Genomic DNA, 23,301 nt, shown 5'->3' with positions numbered 1-23,301 from the left:
ACCCCAGCAAGGGACTCAGAGAAATATGACATTTCTGGATGACCCAAAAGCAGTACTAACATGACTTTGGACTCTGCAGAATACATATTTTCACATCTGCTACAGTAGCCTTTAGTGCGTGTCTGGAATCTGTAGGGCTTGTGGAAGTCATTTTAGCCATGGGCCCCACATCCCTATTGGGGAATTATGAAGTGAAAACACAGTAAAACACACTAACGTTCCCTACCATGTTCGCTCCCAGGGTATAAAGCCTATTCCATGTCACCACCAAATTCTGCATAAGTCCTGCCACACCATTCACTCTGTAGCTGCTCCTGGACTGCGCACACTAGGAATCTCCCCTGCGCAGTCCCTACACGTGTGCACACGCATGTACACCCGTGTCTGCATGTAACCAGCACGGTGTCCCCTACTCCCGCTGCTGCGCAGCGGCCTAGTCAAGCCAGGGGTGCACCAGTAAAATCTTTATGAAGTCTCCTTCATTATGAGTTCACTGTGGGTGAGTCCCATATTATGAGGCTCCCCCACAGTAAAAGCTCAACAATTAGGTGCTCAAAAAGCAAAAAATCCGGGCGGCCACCTTCTAACACCTATGCTATATGCATAGGATTAAATCAGGCGCAGCACCACAGTATCTTAGTACTTTGGTACATCCCTATCTCCCCACGTGCCTTCTTGGATCCTCTACTCTGGCAAGGTTTCAAGAACCCAGGGTGAAACAAGTACGTATAGGTGGTCGGTCTTTTGCCTGCTTAGCTCCTACACTGTGAAATTCTCTCCCCTTACAACTTCGGCATGAAACTATTTATCATAAATTCCGCAAACATCTAAAAACATGGTTATTCAACCAATAGGGTAGCTCCTTCTTCTTGCGTGGGTCCTGTTGGTGCCGGAAACCTCCGGGTAGCTGTGCGCCTAAGAAATGTAATAATAATAATAATTCATAGCTGGACTAAAGAATCCCAATTACTAAAAGAAGGTTAAGAACGAATAATGAAAACAAATCCAGTCTATCTTCTTCATCGCTACTCCCTTTCCGGACTCATTCATCATTTTAAATATGCACAATTCTGTACAATACATCTTTGTTTTAAGGTTGCTATCATTGTCTGACCATAGTAGCTGTTATATACACTATTTAAAACTCACACAAATCCTACTAACACCCCGAACTCAAGTCAAGAGGAGCGATGTTCTTGGGTGAGATAACCGTCTGTCGGATCACCACTAGTCCGGTGTTCCATCATCCATTCTTTCCAAGTGAGAGAAAGCCAGTCACACTTTTACTGGCCAGTAATATATCCTAGTGAAAATGCATGAGGCTTTGTTTGCAACAGCATCCACGTCTCTCTCTGATCCTACCCGAGCATGGTTTTTTTCTCAACGGAGGAGTATCTAATATACCCACCCGCCAGAGCAAATTTTTTCCCTTCCATCCTATACCCTTCCAGTCTGCCTCCCTCCACCACCTCCTAGTACTTGCCCCACAACTCATGATTACAACCCAACCTGCTCAGAACAGGTGTAAATATCAGCGTTAATTCTGTAGTATTTGGACCAAATATCAAGTTCAAAATATCAAGACACACAGATATTGAGTTTTTAAAATAATGATATAGAAATATCACGTGCAGAAATATTTTTGACAAAAATACAGATTTTGTAAGGTAAGTAATATTATTTTTTAAATTTCTTTTTGTTTTAAAAAATATTTAAATTGTATTTTTTTTGTATTGTTTGTATAATTGTTTTTAATGTTTGTAAATTTAGAGGGTGATTACGATGGCGGACGGACTTCAGTCCGTCCGCAATCGTCTCGGGGTGGGACCACCTACCTACAAGGCGGCGGTCTCACAGGTATAACAATGCAACCTCCACCATGGTGCAGGGAAATATAGGGGAGCACCATGGATCCCCTCCACTGCCCAAACTTTGGGTGCAGGGGCAAAGGAGGGCCTGCTGCAGGCCCCCAATGTCCATCCCCACCAGCCTTTTCATGGCGGAGGAACTGGGGGGTAAACACCACCGCCATTTTGGGGCTGGGAAGGCCTCCGCCGCACCGGTGGGCTCTAGGAGCACGTCGGATGCATGGCAGTCGGATATTCCGACCGCCACAGTCCCGCCCCCCATTATAATATGGCAGTCGGGAACTGGCATCACAATGGCAGTGACACCACCACAGACAATCTGTCAGTGGCGGATTCACCGCCATCGTAATGACCCCCATAGTTTGTAATTTTAAGTGATTTGTATTTTTACTTTTAATTGTAAAATAGTAATGTATTGTGTTGGAGCAGGTTGTGAGGTTTGCAGGGGTACAGGGTGGTAGGATAATTAAGCATAATTAAATAGTAGTTATTTAAAATGTATAATATTTTTTATTTGATAATTAATTATGTAAATTGTTTAATTATTATTTTTTCAAGTTATGTTTTACGTGCAGATTTTGTTGTGGTTGTAGGGGTACATGGTGCAAAGTTAATTAAATAATACATTATTAATTACAAATGTATTATTAATTAAGTGTTAATTAATTATTTAAATTGTGCAAGTATTATAATTTGTTCGCTACATTTTATTTGCGAATTGAGTTTGTATGAGTATAGGGTGGGAAGCTAATTAAGTAATCATTTATTTAATTTCAATTCTTAATTTATCAATAATTATTTAGGGGTCGATTCCGATTTGGGAAACTAATCCGAACGACGATTCGTATTCCTAGCCGTTTCCGTACGAATCGTACAAATCCGTCCGGATCGCGTAGTACAATCCATTGCGAGAAAATACGTTTGAATCATTGCAAACCGTATGAAAATAAAGGGTAAATCCGTACGACATCGACCCGCACAGTGAACTGTACGATTCGTAAAAATGCCGTACGACCCGCCAGGTATGATCTGGACCGGGAATGAGTACACCAGTGGTTTTGGCCTGCGCCAATAGCAAAAAACTGTCAGTGGGGGAAGGATATCTGGGGCCCCTTATGTGGAAACCCTCCCTGCCCTTAAAAAGCACTGGAATCTCCTAGGACCCCCTTTTCTCCTGACCCCCATAAACGTCCATCCACCCCTACACCCCCCTCTGTGATATAGGTATCAGTTGGTGTCCCTATCTCTTGAGAAGACACCCTCCTCATGCAGGTGTAGTGCGTGCAGTGTTAGGGTTCAAAGGTGTACAATATGGTTTAGAACATTTGTTTGCAATCATTTCCTGGAAAGCACCATCCCGCTAGCACATGATAATCGACATAGCGCGGTCATATCAATACAGTTAACATTTAAACCATAATATCTTCACATGACACATATGGGGGCGAGCTTTCCTTTCCCAAACCTTTACTTAGCATAACCAAAACTTTGAACCCTTCTCAGAGCCTTGCGCTCTTCCATTTGCTCATTACTGCATAGGTAATGTGTGGTTAAGCTGGACTTATCAAATGCTATAAATACGCACCATAATGGGATACTATGTATCCCACCGCTGTCACCAATGTTGGAAAACGAGGCAGCATCTGTGAGGCCTGTACAAATAACATGACTACATTTGTCCTTCACTGGCAACCAAACATCCAATTGTAGCGCCTGACTCTCAGAGGATAGCGTTGCAGAGCAATCTGAGGCTTACTCAAGGGAGGTGATGTGGGCTAGTAATCGCCATTTGCAGGTGTGCAAACATTAAACACTCAATAATTGATTGTCCAGTCTGTACTTTGCTTTATAAAAGTAAGAGTACATTTATTAAACACACACACCACTCAATACTAGACACCAATTTACAAATATACATAAGCTGATGGAATTACCTTGTGACAGTGCATAACATCTCCACCCCTCCCGCAGGGGGGTGGGGTCTAGTACCACCACTCCCATGTATGCACATCATCTTGCCCCCAATGCAGTGAATAGTCCGACATAATATATATATATATATATATATATATATATATATATATATATATATATATATATATATATATATATATATATATATATATATATATATATATATATATATATATATATATATATATATATATATATATATATGGTTATTATCTTATTAAATCAAAAAATTGAAAACTAAAATATAAATGAAAAGATTCTTTTTATTATAGTTTTACATTACTTATGTCCACATAAACATACACACATACATATATGTGTGTGTGTTTGTTTAAACAAGTATATATTTATATATATGTTTGATATTAAAATGTATTTAATTTACATTATATTAGTGTTACATGTTAATATATTTCATATTTACAATTTGTAACTATATATATATATATACATCTTTTGAAAAACTATATTTTTATATATATTTTTTGATATTAGTGAAAAACGATATTTTTCTTCAATATTTCACCACTATATGTAAAGGACAATGACACTGCCATGGGAACACCATTGGATCACCTCCCAGACCAGGAGAAAACTCCTAATCTGGCATGCGGCCGGCGGACGATTTTGGCAGGGAAGGGGTATTAACGTGATGCATCACACCTGCACCGCTAAAGTCGTAATCAGCAATTTTGTCTTTACTGATCATCTTCCAATAAATTGCCATCAAAGATCCACATTCAACCTCATTAATCCACAATGTTTTTTGCACTCAAATAATTCTTTTGTACAAAATTTCTGCTCAAAAGACTATGGCTTTCAGTAAATACATGCCTATATATTTTTTTGTGGCTGAATGGTTGGAATACCTCAAAAAGACCTTAGACCCTGCATCCGAACTTAGGTGCCTATTACGATGGCGGATTTCCCGCATCCTCTGGGCCGGCGGAAGCCACCGCCGGCCCGGAGGATGCGGGAAAACCGCTGCGTATGATTGAAAGACCCACCGCCAAATTAGGATGGCTGGTGGGTCTTGGAATCTGTCCGCCGCTTTTCCGCCACGGTCGCCTTCCGACCGCGGCGGAAAAGCATTAACATGGCTGGCGGTGTCTATCAGACACCGCCAGCCATATTATGATGGAGTAGTAAGTATTCTTTTCCACAGCGGCTTTTCTGCCGTGGAAAAGCATACGGACCTGCACTTCGGGGGCCCGTTGCGGGCCCCCTGGGTGAAGGGGGGATGGGGGGTGCACATGGGGGGTACCTATGGTACCCCCCTGCATTTGCGTGAACAAAGCGGCAGGCACCGTGCGGTGCCTGCCGCTTTGTGCACGCAAATGCCGTGCATGCATTTTTAACATTGCGGCGGGTGCAGCTTGAAGCTGCCCCCGCCGCAATGTTAAATATAGAGGATGTGAGCGCCACCCTGGCGGTCACATCCTAATCTGCACGGAGGGACCGCCGCTGCCCCTGCGGACGGTCCCTCCTACTCTATGGTGGCGGACAGACTCAGGTAAGTCCGCCATCATAATCGGCCCTTTAATACTCAGAAAGTCAAGCAGACAATAAGGACAGAAAAAGAACGGGAAACTAATCTGGAAACTGCTTTCACAGAAATTGAAGTAACACACTTAATAAAGAAACAGAAAGATGGAGCACCAGGACCAAATGGAATCCCATTTGCTCTCTACAAAGAACTGATCCAGATTTATGGGCTACCTATTTGACAAAGGTTTTTAATGAAGTTATCCGATCAGGGCAAATACCAAAATCTTGGAGAGGATCACTAATATCTCCTATGTACAAAAAAGGTAATTGGCAACTACCAGAGAACTATCACTTGATTACCCTCCAAGATACTGACGCAAAAGCATTTGCGGGTCTTTTACTAGCAAGTTTATCAGATTGGGTTAAGGAAAAGCAAATATTACCCCCAAACCAAACTGGGTTTATCAAAGGTCTAGGAACCTCCACAAATATACTAATTTTATCTGTTCTAATGGATAAGGCGCTTTTAGCTAAACAACCTCTCTACTTTTGTTTTGTCGATTTTAAATCGGCATTTGACTGTGTAAATAGATGCCTTCTATGGAAAAAACTTGAAGACCAAGGAATTCCGGACCCACTACTAAAACTTATACAATTATTGTATTCTGAAAATTGGGTCAGGGTGAGAATCGGTGATGGCCGAACATTATCTAATAAAATACCCACGTCAGGAGGTCTAAAGCAAGGTTGTGTCCTTGCTCCACTACTTTTTAATTTATTTATAGCCGACCTCACCATTGTATTGAACGAAGTTAATGCACACCCACCAAAGTTAGCAGGAAAACAAATATCAAATCTGCTGTACGCAGATGACGTTGTACTGTAAGTCAAACTAAGGTGGGCCTGCAAAGACTAATTGAACGCATATCAATGTACGCAAAAGTGAACCAAATGGTAATAAATGAATCAAAGACAAAAATAATGGTAGTCACAAAGAACAGACGACAAAAAAATAAATGCAAATGGATGCTGGAACAAACTCAACTAGAGCAGGTTGATTATTACCAGTATTTCGGTGTTATATTCAATGATAGTGGAAATTTTCTCCCACAGAAAAAAGACATTACTAGAAAAGCTAATAGTCTGTTGGCTGCATTTAGGATTATACAAAAAAAAACTAACAGCACTGTCCTATGGCCCTTTATTAAAGATCATATCAGCTAAATTATTATCAACCTTGAAATATGGCTCTGAATTTTTAAATGGTAAGTGTAGGAAAGACTGGAGGACTCAGAGAACTTGTTGAAGAAGGAGTTTATTGAAGCACGTCTGGAGCAAGTCCAGTCCAAACAGTTAATGAACACATCAACCCGAATACACGCGCAACTCACATATTTAAAAGATGCACTGGCATGTGCATCAAACAGAAAGTGACTGACACGAGATAACACGGGTCAAACCACGTGCCATCTCGTGTCAGGAACACCGTATACAACACACCTCCCTTCCTGTAAATGAAAAGAAAAAAGAAAAAAAAAAAAACAGCATAACAATAAGATTTTAAACAATAAAGCTTATACAATTCGAAAGAATCTTAATTCATGACAAAATCCTTGTATCTTTCAGGAAGGCGGTGAGACCTAGGACAATTTTTGGAGGATGTCATAAGAGGAGTGGGCGTTGCATCCCTAAGGATGACACTCTCACTCAAAGAACTCCCAGAAGGAATTTTTACATTCCCAGAACCCCCATTGTCAGATTCAAAGTAAAAAAAAACATTGCTATCATCACTTGACACAACAGCATCCTTGCCTTTAAATAAAGCATTGTTACCATCCTTTGACACAGCAGTATCTTTGCCTTTAAATATGGAAACCCTGTTCAAATTCCAAACACTCCCATCATCGATTCTAACAGCGTGCTTGAAAACCTCAATGACTTCCTTGGGACGTGACCAAATTTGACCCCCTTTCAAAACACCTTCCTTTCTTTTAATACGAACAAAATCACCAACAGAAATGACGTGTTTACTCACTGACCCCTGCTTTATCTCCATCCTTTTCTTCATCTTATCTTTGTATGCGCTGACTCTGTTTCGAACCAAATCATAGTCTACCTTAGAAAAACCACACTGGTCATTCAAACTTCTTTTCAACCACCATGGAGTCAAACGAGTACTGGGTTTCCGACCCCTTAAAAGTTCAAACGGACTAACCAAAGTGACAGAGTTGGGAGATGTTCTATAAGACAGTAACATAGACTGAAGAGCATTACGCCAGTTCAAGTTACCTTTAACAGAAAGTTGGATAGCCTCCTTCACAACTCTGTTGAATCTTTCAACCTGGCCATTGGCTTCAGGATGGAACACAGCAATTTTGTTGTGAGTAATCCCACATTTGGTGATAAAACACTGAAAATCCTTGCTAGTAAATTGTGGTCCATTGTCAGTCACTAACTCTTCTGGGATTCCTTCTCTACAAAAGGCCTCATCTAAAAACTCTACCACATTTCTGGTTGTTATCTCTCTAACCATTTTTACCTCTGGCCACTTTGAGAAATAATCTATCAAAACCATGCCAAATCTCTCATGTTCAGGTAAAACAGAAAATGGACCAATAAAATCAAGACCTAACTTCCGCCAAGGACCGAAAGGACATTCCACAGGACAAGGTTCAGGACGCAAAGGAACAGCGGACTTATCACTGTTGGCGCATTCTGAACATTTTTGGACATAGTGTTCCACACAACCATCTACTCCTGGCCACCAAAAGAAATCTTTTATTCGTCTCCTAGTAAACAAGATTCCTAAATGTCCTTCATGAGCAATGCCAATAATAGTATCTCTCAAAGAAAAAGGAGGAATAAATTTATCACCTCTCATGAGAACCCCATTTTCAATTGCCAACTCATCCTGAACTTTAGCATAACTCATCATCTCGCCTGAAAACTTCCTTTGTTCTGGCCATCCTTGTAAAATGTAATTTTTAACATCAGTTAATTCAATGCTCTTCTCCATTTCTCTTGCCCAGGACTCCTTACTCAAATCAAACTTCTCCCCATACACCAACATAATGTCTTGGGAAGTGAAAGCTACTTCACACTCATCATCATCACAAGGGACATCGCAAGAAGTGTGCAATCTGGACATGCAATCAGCATGAATGTTAGTTTTCCCTTTAACATACACCATCTCAAAATGGAAAGATTGTAGTCTAGAAGCTAATCTGGCAAGACGAGCCGATAAGGTTCGACCTCCACCCGGTGCCATCATGTAAATAAGGGGCTTATGGTCAGTCTTAATAGTGAATTTTGTTCCCCATAGAAAAGTTTTAAAATGTTCAGCTGCCCAAACTGACGCTAATAGCTCTCTTTCTATGACTGAATAGTGTTTTTCAGCGTCCCTCAAAGCCCTTGAGGCATAGGCAATTATCCACTCTTTTCCGCAGTCATTTTGCATAAGCACAGCCCCTAACCCTGTGCTACTTGCGTCAACCATGATGGTACACTTTTTCCCAATAACAAAAGGTCTCAGACAAGGCGCGTTCACAACAAAAGCTTTCAAATTTTGAAATGCTTCTGTCATTACATCAGACCATAAAAACCTTGCATTTTTCTTTAAAAGTGGTCTAAAGGAATCAACTTTAGGAGAGAAATTTGGAATAAATTTGGCATAAAATTCCATTAATCCTAAGAAGGCTACCAATTGTTCTTTTGAAACAGGAACAGGAGCTTTAATAATGCTTTCAATGTGTTTTTGCTTAGGTCTAATCCCAGCACCACTTATGGAGTGTCCCAGGTATTCCACTTCTTTTTCTCTGATTTTACATTTGTCAAGGCGAAGAGTAAGACCCTTAGAAGACAATGCAGATATAACTTTTCTTAGATTATCATCATGCTCCTCCACATTTTTTTCCAAATACAAGAATATCATCTTGAAAGGCGATTGCCCCTGTCAACCCTTCAAGTGTCTCTTTCATTAGCCTTTGAAACACGGAAGCGGCACTAGCCAATCCAAAAGGCATGCGTTTATATCTGAAAAGACCTTATGGCGTAATAAAGGCTGTCAGATTTTTGGAATCATCATCCAAAACAACCTGATGATAAGCGCTTGCTAAATCTATGGACGAGAAAATCTCAGCACCTCCTAACGTTGAGACCATCTCATGGAGATTCGGCAAGGGATGAGCATCCACCCAGATTGAATTATTTAAGCTGCGAAGATCTACACAGAGCCTCAATTCGCCGTTGGATTTAACCGAAATCACAATCGGGGAAACCCACGGCGAGGACTCAATGGGCTCAATAATGTCTTTGTCACACAAATCTTTGAGTAGAACTTTAAGTTTATCCCTATAGGTAAGAGGGACGTTCCTGACTCTGTGCCGAACAGGAACAACACCATCATTGAGTTTAATAGTATGTTTAAAACCCAGATACTGACCGAGTTTCCCACTAAAAACATTCGAAAATTCAGATTTCAATTTGTCAAGCATGAGATTTCGATCAAGATCGTTGGTGTTTGCAACGGAGTAAACAGGAGGGTTGGCTCTAGGATCTATCTTAATGCCCAATTGATCCTGGTGTGGCCATCCTAACAATGGTTGTCCAGACTTAGCGACATAGATCTTACCATATGTGGATTCACTGGCAAATGTGATTTTCCCCCAAAAATACCCTACTAATTCAATTCTATGTCCAGTATACCCCCCTGGAGAAATGTCGGATTCAAGTAAAATTTTGTTTGGCCAATTTTTTTTTACAACATCTAAACCCAATAATGTATACCATGCACAAGTGTCAACAAAGATATTGATTGTCTTTCCATCTATAATCACATCACAGGATGGAAATTTACTTACACCTTCACTACCACAAATATTGATAACAGTATTGATATCATTTTCATTTGAATCACAGTCATCAACATCCTGGACAATATTAACTTTTCTGGTAGTGGATTTGCAAAACTTTGTTAGATGCCCTTTCTTATTGCATTTCAAACACATTTTATCAAGGGCAGGGCACATTTTAGAGTTTGCTAAGTGATTTGAACTTCCGCATCTGAAACAAATCCATTGAGTATTGCTCTTCTTATCACTTTTGGAGTACTTAAATTTTGAATCACTCTTATTGTTAGTAAATTCATGTTTAAAAGTAAAAGGTTTCTTGAATTTCTCTCCTTCTTTGGAAACACTAAAAACATCCCCTTTTTCGCTTCCTCTTATTTCCTTCACAAACTTCTCAGAATGTTCAATTGACCTTGCGATATCAATAGCAGCATTTAAAGACATATCTGAAGTTGTCCAAAGTCTTTCCTGGACCTTTTTATTATTTGTTCTCATCAGTATTTGATCTCTTAGTACTTGTTCATAGGTAATGTGTTCAAAATCACAAGTCACAGCAAGTGATCTGAGAGAAGATACAAAATCATCAATTGGTTCGTCTGCGGATTGTTTGCGGGAGTAGAAAATAAATCTCTCCATAACAATGTTCTTTTTTTTTCCAAATCTAATTTTAAGTTGTTCTGCTGCACATTCATACACATCCTTCTCACCAGGATTGGTTAAAGCTGGAAGAGTGACGAATTCTTTTAATCCAATCCCCCCAAGACAATGTTTTAAAAGTGATAATTTCCTCTCAGGTTCGCATTCAGTACCTTCCATGACCTCAACATAAGCTAAGAAAACAGGTTCCCATATTTCCCATTCCATGGGAGGATCACCTTTATTTGCCAAAAACGAAGGAGGAGGAACAATTCCACTCATGTTGAAATGTTAAAAGTTACTTTGGTTTATGCAAAATAATACCTTAGATGCAGTCAAATTGAAGAACAATCGTGTAGAATCTAAAATAATACCTTTAGTTGAAGTCGAGTTGAGAAACAATCGTGTAGAATTGATTTCAGGAAAAAAAAACGGACTTCAAAAGAAAAAAAAACGATGAAAAAACGCTAAACAAATGAAGTTTACCAATTTAAGATGGCCGCCGTGGAAATCGCTTTCTTTCTAAAGAAAATGGCCTTGTTTCAAGAGCGTATGACGTAGCTGAAAGGAAATCACATTCGCGCTGGCTGGAGCTCGGACCGAAAGAGACTCGCGCTGAAGACAACTCTCTGAAGTCTTCGAGGTAAAGAATATAGAATTAAATACCTCGGAAGATGAAAACGAGTGTCGCGAATCTGTAGAAGCCCGCAGGTTCCAGCAGCTCAAGTTAGAAATTGTTTACAATTGAAATTTTTCTTTAAATAAATCCGTTGACGAAGTCTTCTTGATGAGATTAGAAAATATAATGTCCTTTTCCCTCGTCGCCAGTGTAGGAAAGACTGGAGGACTCAGAGAACTTGTTGAAGAAGGAGTTTATTGAAGCACGTCTGGAGCAAGTCCAGTCCAAACAGTTAATGAACACATCAACCCGAATACACGCGCAACTCACATATTTAAAAGATGCAGTGGCATGTGCATCAAACAGAAAGTGACTGACACGAGATAACACGGGTCAAACCACGTGCCATCTCGTGTCAGGAACACAGTATACAACAGTAAGGACGCTGAGATAATTAATAACGCAGTTGCTAAAACCTACAACATTTTATTTCAACTACCATCTAATGCCTCGCAAGCACAGGTGAGGTTGGAGTTTGGGATAAATAACCAGCAAAATGCACGAAAAGGTCAAATCCTGAAAGTATGGAATTGTATAAAAAAATGACCTTGACAATCAAATGTTCCGGATACTATGGCAAGAAGTGAAAGACAACCGGAAACTGCAAGCTTGGGCTTATCTAAAGGAAGCGAAGGAAGAATTTGGAATAACATCAATTTGTGAGAATACAATTACCCAGGAAAGTTTCAAAAGAACAATTAATAAACTGACTAATCATCTTTCGCTGATAAAAGACAAAGAGGTACTTGTAAAAAGAAGACACGCATGGCCAATTATAAATGGATGTTAAAAAAAGCAAGTCCAAGAATTTCCTTGAAACATCTTGGTCAAAGCAAAGTAAGCAAATTTTTATAAAAGCACGTTTTGGACTTTGGCCACGTTTGTGTCATCTGCCGTCATGGAAGATTAGTGAGGACAATACTATATGTAGGCTATGTAAATGTGGCCAAGAGGATATTATACACCTACTATGTCTTTGTCCTGCAATAGAACCTGAAAGGAAAATTATCCTTAAGAGACTATTTAATGCTCGTGGAGTAAGGACATGTAGACAAGCATTAACCCGTTCTATGCTCATGACGGAGCCGCTCCGTCATGAGCCTCGGTTGAGCTGTGCTCATGACGGAGCGGTTCCGTCATGGCCCGCTCGGCGCGCCTGCGCGGCGCGAATTTCGCACCTGCGCTGAGCGTTCCATTGAGCGGGCGCGTTCGTAACGGAACGGCTCCGTCACGAGCACAGCTCAACCGCGGCTCGTGACGGAGCGGCTCCGTCACGAGCATGCGAGCGCCGCTCGACCCCCCCGCCCCCTTAGCGCTGCGGCAGAATTCCCGCCGCAGCGAAGGGGTTAATGGCATGCCTAAACCCGAATGAAGTATTTATGAATTCTGCATTTGTAAAATTTTTATCTGTGATTGGTAAAAAACTTGAAGAAAATATTTTTTAATTTTACAAATTATGCGATATTAGAATAATTATGTACACGGTGTTTTAAAGTTTTGTATACTCTGGAGATATTTTAAAAGCATTTTTGTAAGATTTTAATTAATCAAACAAATAAACTTGACTTTGACTTTGTGGATGAATGGGTCTGCATTAAGAAAATACATGACTTCATCAGTAGAAATTAGATTCCTGTATTAAAATAGAGGGGCATATTTATCAATCCTTCATGCAGCGCAACGCAGCAGGCCTCCTAGCTGTGCTGCACTGTGTGAAAGGGAAAGGGTAGGAATACGCTGTATTTAACATTATACAGTGCATACCAGTCCTTTCCTTGTCCTGGGGCACTTTTGGCTGCCTAGGGCCAATGCAGGCTCCCTAGCATCATGTTGCAAGGGTGCCTGCATTGCAGGAAGGTATGTTTTTGTCCTGCACGAAATATTTTATTTGCCTTTGACACAAACCCAGGCAATCTGCAAGAGTTCATGCACTAGTGTGCCAATACCATCGAACATCTCATGCAGAGGGGCCTTGCACATAAAGGCACATGTAGTTACTATTATGTTTGCTTCATCCACATGTTATTCAGAAGATCTTCACTAATGTGTGTGGCTCCAATTTCTTATATCGCTAAAGCAATCGCAGCATCAGGAAACCGTCCATCAACATTCTCATTCCTGCCAATTGTCACTTCACAGCCTGGTAAGATCTTAGGCGCCAATACTGGAGAAATGCAGCCCCGTCCAGCGGGCTTCTTCGCTTTGTGGAAAGCTTCAAGTGTTGACTTCAGTTGGTCATTAACTGTGCATGCATTGCCCTCCACTGCCCAGGAGGACAAGTTCTTTGCCACACCAGAGCCACCAGGGAAAACGGCAGCATCAAAGTCATCAATTTTAATGCCTGCTAAATCTTTAATATCACCACGGGCTGGTCTGGCACTTTCAACAGGGAGCTTTCTTTTCTCTTCTGTAGGACTTCCTTTCAAATGATCGGCTACATGCATCTGGCCAATGCTTGATGAGGGTATTTTTACCCCAGCCTCCTTGCAGTTGAGGTGCTTGAGCAAGGCAGACGTCTCATGTATTTCACTGCCATCGAACACGCCGCCGCCGTCCAACACCACAGCCATGCGCTTGTTCACTGCCATACTGCCTGCACGAGAAAATTAAACTAAACCCGCACAAAAAATACCTTCCTAAACAAATTCATTCCTAGAGGCCTTTTCCTCTTTCTAGGTGTGTTCCACAATGCAGAACATGTAGAAAATGGAAAAAAAGGAGAAGTAAAAATATTTCTCCTTGTTAAGCCTCCCTTGGTAGTCATAGCATTTTGGCACATTCCCGGGTCCACCAGTAATAGTAAATCTGGAAATACCTCAAAATCCATTGGTGGATGCCTGGGAACACCTACACTCCTCCTATGGAAGGCCTCTCTGGGGCAGAGTGAAGGCAGCGATTTGCACTGCCTTGCGTTAGCCGGTATTTATCATGCCATGCATGGCCACGCAAGGGCCACGCAGGGTGGCCTTGCGTAGATTGATACATCAAACTTTAGCTGTGCGTAGCCCGTGCGCCCTCTTTCGTGGCGCAAGGACGACGCAACACTATGAAAAATCTGGCCCTATAGCCTATTCTTTTATTTGATGCAAAAATCTCCGGCTTTGCAAGCCTTTGCCTGTTTGTGGTCTCTCAGCAAAAGAGGCCGATTTCTAAACGTCTTCTGCCCAGAAACGTCTACACTTACACGAGTCTTAGCCCCTGGCGTGTAGCATGGATTTATAATGCAGGAATGTAGCCGTCAGTCCAGCCCGGCGCCTGAGCCTGGCTCGCGAGGTCTTGTCCACGTACGTGAGGGGAATGAAGATGCGCGAGAGACGGCCTGGAAGAACTGCACATCTTCAGAGTCTGCTCAGCCAAGGCCCACAGCCCCTTCCCGCAGGCCGGGATCCGTGCACAGTAGGACGCCGCCATTCCCCCGGGACCACCCCTGCCGCAGCAGCGCGCGCCTCAGCCCGAGATTACACGCGCCCCGCTAGAACATCCCCAAATAAAAGGAGAGCTTGTGGCACATTTAAGAAGCTCAGAGATGAAAGATTACTGAGATCCGAAGTCCGTTCATACGTTTTAAAGATGCATTTTTGTCCTTTTTTTAGCAGGCCTGTGCAGAGCGCGGCACGGAAGCCAGCAGATTATAGCAGACTGGAGAGCTCTGCCTCCCCGCATTAACCTTTCGGCTCACTTTAATGTGTTAACTGTTGGTTCGTAGCTCTAATTTGGGAAACTCGAAATAGGAAACGTGGAGCTGGTTTAGCCGCCGTATAAATAGCAGCTCCGGGGAGATGAGAGGGCCGTCTGCGCTGCCTGCGCACCTCACCCACACCCAGCCCTCGCCATCTGCACAAGATCCGAGGTACCACTCTGTTCTAAACATGGCGGGAGCCAGAAGGTTCCAGAGCTGTCAGCGTGCTAAACAGAATGTTCACAGCACAGGAAAAAACTCGTATCCGTGAAAACCAGGATAGGATGCACAGGGAACTGCATATCAGGCCCTAAAGGGGATAGAATCAGACGCGCTGGGCTTTAAAAGCTGCCATCCAGGGCTGAGAAAAAAACGTTGTTTTATGCCCAGTTCTACGTCACTACAGTCACCAGCCACCTCCTGAAACAGAACCAACAATTAACCATAGAAATGGGGAGGGGTCTGACAATGACCAGAGCTGCCGACTTCGGAGTGGGGGAACCAGGCTCGATTATCGGTGGCTCCACATCCTGGGATTTTGGGCAAATCACTTTATCTCCCCGGTTACTATTAACCCTTTGGATGCATGGGATGGCTCCAGACCGCCTGACGCAACGGGTGGTATGTTACTTCGGACGGCCGGGAGCTGTCCAATTGCGCTTCCGTGAAATCTTCCGGCAGTGCGGGAAAATTTCACTCGCATCCAAAGGGTTAAACATATAACTGTTGCTTACTGGTAGTCATGAAAATCCCTGTGGTTGATGAATAAGTTCTGGTGCTGAGTCCTGGAAACCACAGCCTTAAATTAAGCACTGCATTCAAGCCTGTAGATTGGGGGGCAGATTTACAAGCCCCTTGCGCCATTTTTGCACCTCCGTTGCGTCACTTTTTGTGACGCAGCGGTGGTGTAAAAATGCGACTCATTTACAACGTGACGCATCCAGGGAGATGCGTCATGTTGTAAAGCCCTGCTTCACATTATACCTGCGTCAGGAATAATGTATGCAGTATGGGTGTTCCCATACAAAAAGCCAAGTAGAACTGACGCAATGAAATTTAAAACATTTCCCTCCGTCACTCTACGCCCTCACTGTGTCAAAATCCCTATGCCTGCTCAGACCAGGCGTAAGGAATGAAGCAAGGCTTTTTAAATGGGACTCACCTCTCTGTTGTGACACATTGATGGAGTTGTGTCACATTCATGAGTAACTCCAGCAATGCGTCACTTTTGGGCCAACAGATGAGTTAGAATTTCTGACGCATCTGTCAATCCTTGCGCCCTGGTGTGCCAGATTGTAAATACGGCGCATCCATGGTGGCGCAAGGGTTTCTCAGGGTGGCACAGGGAAAGTGACGCATCTCTACAGATGCGTTACTTTCTTGTAAAACTGCCCCTTTATCTGTCTCAGAGCGAGGTTCCCTTGAAACCTCAAGCCCATAATTAGCCGAGCATTTGTGTAGCTTCTGCTTCTCATTTTGGTAAACTCAGGAAGGATGTGGCGCTACAGCCAGAGCTGCTGACTTTTGAGCTGGCAACCAGGTTTTTGCCTCCTCAACTCAACATTTTGGGCAAATCATTTATTCTCCCCTTACCTATAAAATGAACTGACTGTATGTAATGGAACTTGTGCAAATAAACCAATCAAATATCTTTTGTCGAGTGTGTACTATGTGATAAAAACAAAGCCTAAACGTAAGGAAAGACATAAAGCTCGCCCATTAGTGGCTGATTTGTACAAAGTGAAACCAGAAACTTAGATAAATCGTGGCTCCCATGCTTAAATTGTGTGATTTTAGGAAAATAGTTTATTTCACCAAAGCTCCTTTTTCATCATAATTGTACATGAAAACATTTGCAAATATGCAAGTTCAGAATATCAGTTGTACAAAAAAGTACTGTGTTTGATTGAATAAACTATAATATTGCTCTTTAATAATTTCAGGCAGTACAGGGTTTACATGACAGCTGTCTTGTCTCTTAATTTCTAATGGTCCATGATTAAAAACGAATCACTTTTACTAAGTACTTCTCAATGCAGTGCTATAATATGATGTATTAATGTCAAAGCTTCCACATTTTAAAATACACTTTTTTTGAACTTTTAAGAGACTTTATATGTAATTTGATGTTTGTTGTAAAATATAAATAGCACACATTTTCAGAGCTCGGCTCATCCATGGGCTCTAAAACTGTTGGCTCATCTTTGGCTGGGCTCAATCTGCTAATTTGTTGGCTCTCCCACCTCAACTAGAATGTCTGTTTTTTTTAACATGACGGCTCTGTGTGTAAGTGTCACGTCACAACCCCTTTAATGCATGCATTCTTTTTCCAATCCTCCTCTAATTCAGAGTCTTTGTCACGACTTGCACTTAAGTGTCTATGGGCCATATGTAGGAAGCCTATTTCCGTTCGCAAATGCTGAAATTCGCAGAATTTCAGCATTTGCGATCGCAATTAGGGCAGTGTGCTATGTAGCACACAATAACCCACATGCAAAATAAGGAATCGCAATATTTGCAATTCCTTATTTTGCTATTGCATTTAAGGAATCGCAAATTGCGAATCCTTTTTGGCTTAAGGAATCGCAAAATACCACCAACTTCAGGTTGGTGGTATTTTGCGATTTCTTTGAAAAATGCCCTTTTTGGCATTTTTCAATGTGCCATGTGGGTCACATACATGCCCTTAGGGCATGTATGTGGGCCACATGTGCACACATGTTAATTTCCGGGGAGCAAAAGGGTGTCCTATTGACACCGTTACAACCCTGAAATTGCATTCTCAGTTTGAAATTCTCTAATTGAGAATCGCAAATTGAGAATGTCTTCCTATTCATTCCTATGGGCCTTCTAGCCCATGGGAATGAATGTAAAGGTATTCCTTATTTGCGAATCTCAATTTGCGATTCGCAAATAAGGAATAATGGGATTCGCAAAAAAATTTGCTAATCCTACCTACATTTCGTTTTGCGATTCTCTAATTGCGATTCCCTAAAAATCGCAATTTGAGAATCGCAAACCGAAAATTACCTACATATGCCCCAAAGTCTTTGTAGAGGGGTATCAAGGAACAGCCTCAGACCAGGTTGTCAAGAAGGAGAAAGGCAATTGCACCATGAGGTCGCTGACCTCTATTCAGATCTATAAGAACATTTATTAAGTGACTGTGCTGTATATTTTTTTAAGCATTTACGACCGATGGGCATATGCAGTGCAAAGTGAAAACATGCACTGGCAAAGACAACATGCATCACATTTTTATCTTATTGAATGTGCCAATACTTTTTGCTGATTCAACATTAGCCAAAAAAGGTGTGATGATGCAAATAGGCGCATGCACTTATGTGTCACAGTACTGCTAGCAGCGGAGTCATGCTGTATGTTATGTGCATTTGCAAACATGCAGTATCACCCGCGAGGGTATCCTGGTGATGAGCAAGTATGAGTGCCTAGCCTTGCCTTTGGTGGGGTGGCAGGTTAATAAAAAGCCAGGTCTTCAGCTTCTTGCGGAAATCAAGAAAAGATGATGAGAAGCTGATGTGCAGAGGGAGGCTGTTCCAGGATGTAGGAAAAGTCCCAACCTCTAGATCTGTTTCTGTGAGTGTGTATGCAAGTTCCTTAAAGCCTTTGGCCCCTGTTTATAAAGTCTTTGTGTTGTCCTTACATAATTCAAGGCAAAGACTTCAGTAATATTTACAAAGCCACACAAGGCGGCATTTGTGTGGTCTTGCGTGGCTTTGCAAAGAAATGTAAAACAATGCAACTGCTTGCACTGCACTATGGTACATTTCAATTTGGAAAGCATGCCTTGGGTGGAGCATGGGTGCTCTCATGCATCCACACATAGATGGTGGCACATTCCCAAATTTAAAAAGAATTATAAATATGGGAATACATCAAAAACGCTACACCTTCCCAAGTGGGGTGTAACAAGGAGAAATATCTTTATTTCTCCTCCTCATTTCCTCTTTCTACGAGTGCTGCATTATGCCTGTAAGTATTGTTTTTGTGCAAGAAGGTGTGCCTCCCTGCACACAAACAATCCTGCCTGTAACACAGGCACCCTTGCATTATGAGCACAAGGAGAGAGCAGAAGTGTTTTATGTCTCTGTAAGTATAAAGCAGTTATGCGCTCTTTTTTTCGTGCAACACAGAGCAGCAATGTTGCTTGCTGCCCTACATTGCACAATAGTTTAGCAAATATGCCCCTAGGTAGCTGGTGGTTGGTTGGGTTGGTGAAAGAGACACATATAGGTGTGCCCAGTGTTGTGTAGTGCCTTGAACATGTGAGTGAGGAGTTTGAACTGAGAAATGTTGTGCATCTGGAGCCAGAGGAGTTCCCTATGGTGTGGTGTGATTTGTGTCCTGTGTGGGAAGATGAGGATGTGTCTGGTCCCATGTTCTGGAGGTTTTCGGTCTTCTGATGAGCTACTTGGTGATTGTTGTGAGTTGCTTAGTAAGAGTGTTACCGTAGTCAAGTTTGCTGCTTATAAGGGTGTGAGTGACGGCGTTGCTGGTGTTGCATAGGAGCCATTTGAAGATCTTCCTTAGCTAATTCAAGGTGTGGTAGCAGGATGCTGTGACAGTGTTGACTTGTGCAGTCCTGGCCAAGTTGATGCCAATGATGACTCTGAGGTTCCTGAAATGGGTGCTGGGTCGTGGGTCTGAGGTCAGCTAGGCGCCAGGTGGAATCCCAAGGTGAGGTACTTTTTCTGAAGATCTCTACTTGTCGATGTTGAGATTGAGACATCTGGACTTCATCCAGGTAGCTACTGCGATCATGCAGGTGATGAACTTATTCCTAGTGTAGGGGGTCTTTTCTGAGAGGGGGGGAACAACCTTTACAACAAAGGTTTTACAACGCGGTACTGTTACCACACAACTTTTACAACGCAAGTCGTTACAATGACTTGCTCTGGGGGGCGCTCCAGGATAGTAAATAGTTTAATTTACTATCCAACTCCTTTCCTACTATCCACGGTTACTGGAGTTGGAATAGTAAATTAAAATATTTACCATCCAGCACCCCCCAACGCAAGTCATAACGACTTGTGTTGTAAAAGTTGCGTAGTAACGGCACGCATTGTAAAAGTATGCGTTGTAATGTCATACATCCCTGAGAGGGAGAGTATGAGTTGTGGGTTTTTGCAGTAGGAGAGGATGTTGATGTTGTGAGTACAGATAACATTGGCTAGAGGGGTAATTTATGTGTTGAAGAGGATAGGGCTGAGTGTTGTGCATTGAGGTGCTCTGCAGATGAGTTTGCAGGCTTCGGATGAGTATGGTGTAAGGCTGACTGCTTGTGTTGTATCTGTCATGTGGGAGCAGTTGCAGTGGAGAGCGGGTACTTGAATGTCAGCCTCATAGAGGCATCAGATGAGGAATGGGGGTGATACAATGTTGAATGCTGCTGAGAGATCTATGAGGAGTAGCGGCTCCTGGAAGGAGTGCTGCGTGTCAGCGGGCGGGGGAGGGGCAGGGTGGGGGTAGTAAACTCCAGCGTACGGCCAAACTGAGGTGAGTACATCAATAAATAAATAAAATGAATTACATTGAGCATGCTGCAACCCCAAATGGCAAAGCAGTGTACGCAATGTAATTCATTTTATTTATTTATTTATGTACTTACCTCCGTTCGGCTGTATGCCGGAGTTTAATACCCCCACCTTGCCCCTCCCCCGCCTGGCCCAACCACCTGCAGCACTCCCTCCAGGAGCCGCTACTGTCTCTGAGGTTGGGGCCACTGTATATCTCTTTCTTTTATAATGTGTTTGTGATCTGTTGTGGCGACAAGTGCTGTTTCTGTGCTGTTCGAGCGCCCTAAGCCTGGCTGCGTGGCTCTGAGGAGCTGGTGGTTGATGAGGTTGTCGGTGAGGCATCTGTTAAAGAGGTTCTTTGGGACCTTGGCTAGGTAGAGTACCAGGTGAGTGACAGTGGTATATTTCCAGGCTTCCAGAAGGTTGCTGAGTTGATGGATCTAGAGGATGAGATAAAGAGCTTTTTTAATTGGTGTGGGCTTTTACTGAACGTTTGGTGAGGGCATGGGTCTAGTGCTTAATCTGTAAAATAATATGTGCCAGGACCTTCGTCCGATGGCTGCTCCAGCATGAACCACCCATTGCCCCTGCCAGCACTGCCAACGACAGTAGCTACACAACAACTAACCCTCCCACTCCTACAAGTGTGACAATTCCGACTATTTCAGGCGCCCAAAGCTATAAGAATGGTGTGGGTGGCAGGTATTAGTAGTTTCAATGTACATTGAATCAATAAACAACTGTTGTTCTGCTAATCTCTAAATTACAGAAACATTCCCACCATATGATAGACTGTCGTAAGTGCCGGTATTGACAATTAAGTGCTGGTGCCGAGCACAGTCTTAAATTGAGCACTCCACGGCTCTAATTGGGCCCTGGAGTGGATGGACCTCATGATGGCGGCAGTTCCAGCCATGGTGATAGCAGGCCATGATGTCAATGTCAGTTCTCTGACCGAGCTGTGGAGATGAGTTGCAAAAGTGACTGAGTCCGGCTGAAGGTCCAACTTGTGATCTATGGACATGATCTAGTTGTAGAAGAATACCGATGGCTTGTTCCTGAGGTCTTGTGAGGAAGTGATGTTGCTTGAAGTAGCTGCGGGCAAGGTCAAAACTTTAAGTATGGCTCTGTCTTGCCAGCTGCTGTTAGTGCTTGTACTTGGTATTCTGAATCAGTTGTCTCGTGGCGAATTTGAAGATGACTGTATCTGCAGAGTCTTGGCTCACTCGCCACTTGCAGTTTAGATGCTTGGAGTGGTGTTTCGTCATCTTGAGCTCCTCCATGTACCAGATGGCTTGTGGTCGGGCTCTTGCTGCCAGGCTGTGCTTGAGCCAAGGGGCGGTCTCTCTACTTCAAATGATCGTGTTCCTGATAGCCTAGAGTCTGTAGTTTGACAAGGAAACCCATCCCATGGGACTTAGGATGTCTTGGTCAGTGTTGCAAATAGAAAGTGGAGACGTTTAGTTTGCTACTGGTAGTGGAAAAATACAATTAAATGTAAAAGAGGGAGAAGGATTGGGAGCAGCGCAATGAGCATGAAAGAAAAGAGGTACATTCGCAAAGAGCAAACATGAAGTTTATGGCCCGGCAGCATTGTGCATATCATGGGCCTTTTGTAAAAAATATAAAGATGTTAAAAAAAATGTGGAAAGCAAAAAGAGAAGGCAGTGGCGAAGGAGATAAATAGAAGAGAACAAGTAAATAAATGCACTCCTATAGAGTGCTCACTGGCAAATAAAAGAACAGTTCCCTTAAGTATGCGATGGAAGGATACAACTCGTCCAATAAGAACACAGTAAGAGTGAAATGTAGCTATGTGGGACGCACACAAGAATAGTGAAAAAGCCACTGAATTAAAGGCAGACACCTTACATAGAAGAAACGCATTTGATCACGGGCAAGAGGATGACCCAAAACATACTTTAGGTGTATGTTATCTATTGGACAAAAATGTCTGTCTATAGGAAATACATAAAAATGATACAGTCTTCAGCCTCCTATGAGACTGTGAGATCTGCCACAACACCTGCCCTCCTCTTTCAATTATCATGTTCCTATTGGCTGATTGGAATGTGACGCAGAAACAATGCAACCCACAATTCAAGTTATAATGATGCGTGAGGGAATTGTTAATTAAGCCAGCAACATTTGCATCATTTTCAAATTTCGCCCTGATCACTTTTGTGAAATTTCATGTTACTCAATTTTGTATACTTTTGCATGCCGGAGGCTTGTTTGCACAGAAAATATCTCACCAAGGGCCATATGTACCAAGCCAAATTGACTTCGCAAACACCGAAATTTGCAGAATTTTGGCGTTTGCGAATGCAATTTGGACTAATGGTATGCATCAAGGGAATCTACTTGAAAAATAAGGAATCGCAAATTTTGCGATTCCTTATCTTGCAATTGCATTTAAGGAATCGCAAATTTAGCGATTCCTTAAATGCAATGTAAGAAGCCAAAAAAAATAGCAAATTGGCCTTAAGGAATCGCAAATTACCACCAACTTCTAGTTGGTGGTAAGTTGTGAATTCCTTTCAAAATGCATATTTTTTCATTTTTCAAAGTGCCATGTGACGTACATACATGC

General features: G+C 42.3%; 1 pseudogene; it reads right to left on the bottom strand.

Annotated features, from left to right (window-relative positions):
* Positions 1 to 13,376: 13,376 nt before the first annotated feature.
* On the bottom strand, positions 13,377 to 14,080 carry LOC147710399 (glutamine amidotransferase-like class 1 domain-containing protein 3, mitochondrial pseudogene; annotated as a pseudogene).
* Positions 14,081 to 23,301: the final 9,221 nt, after the last annotated feature.

Source organism: Lissotriton vulgaris, chromosome 5 (genome assembly GCF_964263255.1).
Source record: "Lissotriton vulgaris chromosome 5, aLisVul1.2, whole genome shotgun sequence".
NCBI classification, from domain to species: domain Eukaryota; kingdom Metazoa; phylum Chordata; class Amphibia; order Caudata; family Salamandridae; genus Lissotriton; species Lissotriton vulgaris.
Note: the sequence above shows the minus strand (reverse complement) of the source record. Positions and strands in the feature narration are given on the sequence as shown.